This window comes from Triticum aestivum, chromosome 4D (genome assembly GCF_018294505.1).
Source record: "Triticum aestivum cultivar Chinese Spring chromosome 4D, IWGSC CS RefSeq v2.1, whole genome shotgun sequence".
NCBI lineage: Eukaryota > Viridiplantae > Streptophyta > Magnoliopsida > Poales > Poaceae > Triticum > Triticum aestivum.
Window position 1 is genome coordinate 106215367 of NC_057805.1, and position 4076 is coordinate 106219442.

Genomic DNA, 4076 nt, shown 5'->3' on the forward strand with positions numbered 1-4076 from the left:
TGGAGTTCTTGGTGTTCTCCTTCTCGTTCTTCCTCTCATTTTCCTCCCTAGCATTAGTTGCTTCGGTGGGATTTGAGAGAAAAGGACTTGGGCACTCCATTGCATTTGGTGCATCGGTTTGAGTTCTCCACGGTGATACGTGGAAGTTACAAGTTGAGAAGCTTATTACTCTTGGGTGCTTGGTGCCCTTGAGCTTGTTCCTCTTGGGTGCTTGGGCGCCCTAGACGGTTGGTGGTGTTCGGAGCTCAATCATTGTGGTGTAAAGCTCCGGGCAAGCGTCGGGGTCTCCAACTAGGTTGTGGAGATCGCCCCGAGCAATTTGACGGGTTCCGGTGACCGCCCCCAAGGGTTGCCAAAGTGTACGGGTTCGGTGACCACCCCCAAGGGTTGCCATTTGTACGGATTCGGTGACCGCCCTCAAGGGTCCCTTAGTGGAATCACGGCATCTTGCATTGTGCGAGGGCGTGAGGAAATTACGGTGGCCCTAGTGGCTTCTTGGGGAGCATTGTGCCTCCACACCGCTCCAAACGGAGATTAGCATCCGCAAGGGTGTGAACTTCGGGATACATCGTCGTCTCCACGTGTCTCGGTTATCTCTTACCCGAACCCTTTACTTATGCACTTTACTTTGTGATAGCCATATTGTTTCTTGTCATATATCTTGCTATCACTTAGTTGTTTATCTTGCTTAGCATAAGTTGTTGGTGCACATAGGTGAGCCTAGTTGTTGTAGGTTTTGTGCTTGTCAAATTAACCGCTAGGTTTATTCCGCATTTGTTCAAGCCTCAACCGTAATTATTTTAAAGCACCTATTCACCCCCCTCTAGGCGACATCCACGATCTTTCACCAGACCTGATGTAAACCTTGCCATAAGTTTGGTAGGAAGGTACCAAAGTAATCCCGGCATGGAACACTGGACAGCGGTCAAGAATATCCTGAAGTACCTAAAGAGGACTAAGGATATGTTTCTCATTTATGGAGGTGATGAAGAGCTCGTCGTAAAGGGTTACGTCGACGCTAGCTTCGACACAGATCTGGATGACTCGAAGTCACAAACCGGATACGTGTATATTTTGAATGGAGGGGCAGTAAGCTGGTGCAGTTGCAAGCAAAGCGTCGTGGCGGGATCTACATGTGAAGCGGAGTACATGGCGGCCTTAGAGGCAGCGCAAGAAGCAATCTGGATGAAGGAGTTCATTACCGACCTAGGGGTGATTCCCAATGCGTCGGGCCCGATGACTCTCTTCTGTGACAACACTGGAGCTATTACCCTTGCCAAGGAGCCCAGGTTTCACAAGAAGACCAAGCATATCAAGCGTCGCTTCAACTCCATTCGTGAAAGTGTTCAAAATGGAGACATAGATATTTGTAAAGTACATACGGACCTGAATGTAGCAGATCCGTTGACTAAACCTCTCCCTAGAGCAAAACATGATCAACACCAGAACTCAGTGGGTGTTCGATTCATCACAATGTAACTAGATTATTGACTCTAGTGCAAGTGGGAGACTGTTGGAAATATGCCCTAGAGGCAATAATAAAATGGTTATTATTATATTTCCTTGTTCATGATAATTGTCTATTGTTCATGCTATAATTGTGTTATCCGGAAACCGTAATACATGTGTGAATACATAGACAACAACATGTCCCTAGTGAGCCTCTAGTTGACTAGCTCGTTGATCAACAGATAGTCATGGTTTCCTGACTATGGACATTGGATGTCATTGATAACGGGATCACATCATTAGGAGAATGATGTGATGGACAAGACCCAATCCTAAGCATAGCACAAAGATCGTGTAGTTCGTTTGCTAGAGCTTTTCCAATGTCAAGTATCATTTCCTTAGACCATGAGATCGTGCAACTCCCGGATGCCGTAAGAGTGCTTTGGGTGTACCAAACGTCACAACGTAACTGGGTGACTATAAAGGTGCACTACGAGTATCTCCAAAAGTGTCTGTTGGGTTGGCACGGATCGAGACTGGGATTTGTCACTCCGTATGACGGAGAGGTATCTCTGGGCCCACTCGGTAATGCATCATCATAATGAGCTCAATGTGACCAAGTGTCTGGTCACATGATCATGCATTATGGTACGAGTAAAGTGACTTGCCGGTAACGAGATTGAACAAGGTATTGGGATACCGACGATCGAATCTCGGGCAAGTAACGTACCGATTGACAAAGGGAATTGTATACGGGATTGATTGAATCCTCGACATTGTGGTTCATCCGATGAGATCATCGTGGAACATGTGGGAGCCAACATGGGTATCCAGATCCCGCTGTTGGTTATTGACCGGAGAGGCGTCTCGGTCATGTCTGCATGTCTCCCGAACCCGTAGGGTCTACACACTTAAGGTTCGGTGACGCTAGGGTTGTAGAGATATTAGTATGCGGAAACCCGAAAGTTGTTCGGAGTCGCGGATGAGATCCCGGACGTCACGAGGAGTTTCGGAATGGTCCGGAGGTGAAGAATTATATATAGGAAGTCCAGTTTCGGCCACCGGGAAAGTTTCGGGGGTTATCGGTATTGTACCGGGACCACCGGAAGGGTCCCGGGGGTCCACCGGGTGGGGCCACCTGTCCCGGAGGGCCCCATGGGCTGAAGTGGGGAGGGGAACCAGCCACTGGTGGGCTGGTGCGCCCCCCTTGGGCCTCCCCTGCGCCTAGGGTTAGAAACCCTGGGGGTGGGGGCGCCCCACTTGGCTTGGGGGGCAAGCCACCCCCTTGGCCGCCCCCCCCCCTCAGATGGGATCTCCAGGGGGCCGGCGCCCCCCCAGGACCCCTATATATAGTGGGGGGAGGGCAGCAGTACCCTAGCCCCTGGCGCCTCCCTCTCCCTCCCGTGACACCTCTCCCTCCCGTTTGCGCTTGGCGAAGCCCTGCCGGGATTCCCGCTACTTCCACCACCACGCCGTCGTGCTGCTGGATCTCCATCAACCTCTCCTTCCCCCTTGCTGGATCAAGAAGGAGGAGACGTCGCTGCTCCGTACGTGTGTTGAACGCGGAGGTGCCCTCCGTTCGGCGCTCGGTCATCGGTGATTTGGATCACGACGAGTACGACTCCATCAACCCCGTTCACTTGAACGCTTCCGCTCGCGATCTACAAGGGTATGTAGATGCACTCCTTCCTTCTCGTTGCTAGTAAACTCCATAGATGGATCTTGGTGATGCGTAGAAAATTTTAAATTTCTGCCACGATCCCCAACAGGTGCAACCATCACAGAGCTAGCTCCCTTGGTTGTGGCGACTGTACGCACGCAGGTGGCTAACAGGAGGCTGGTACGTGATGCGGTGTGCACACATGATTGGATGAACGATGTTGTGGGTGACCTTTGCACGGAGGGTCTTACCCAGTTCATCGGACTTTGGGAGATCATATCGGAGGTTCAATTGGATGCTCAAACTGAGGATAGCCCCATTTGGGCTTGGAATGTGACAGGAGTCTACACCGCATCATCCGCATACAAGATGCTCTGTGAGGGAGGAGTTAGATTTCACTCTTTCGGAGCAATCTGGAAATGTTGGGCGCCGCTTGCGTGTAAAAATTTCATGTGGCTGGCTGTGCAATATCGATTGTGGACGTCTGATAGAAGGGCTAGACACGGTTTGCAAGACCAAACGTCAACATGCTACTTCTGTGATCAAGAGGAAGACACGGTTGACCACATCTTGCAACAATGTGTGTTCTCAAGGCAAGTGTGGTACAAATGCATGACCAGGATGGGATTGAGGACGGATCTTTGCCCAACATATGAATCACGATTGGTGCAATGGTGGATGGAAGCTAGAAAACGCATACATAAGCAAACTCGGAAAGGATTTGACACATTCATGATGCTCATTTGCTGGACACTTTGGAAACAGAGGAACGCGAGAGTGTTCGGATCAAGCCAAATCAAGAATGAATGGGAGACTGTGGACTTGATCTTCGACGATTTGAGGACTTGGGCTACGGCAGGAGCATTTGGAGGACGACCTATATCCGAGTAGTAGAGTAGCATTAGGAGTGGAGTGGAGGCTTGGTTGGGGTCGGCTTGTGACTACCAACTAGCACATTTGTAAAACT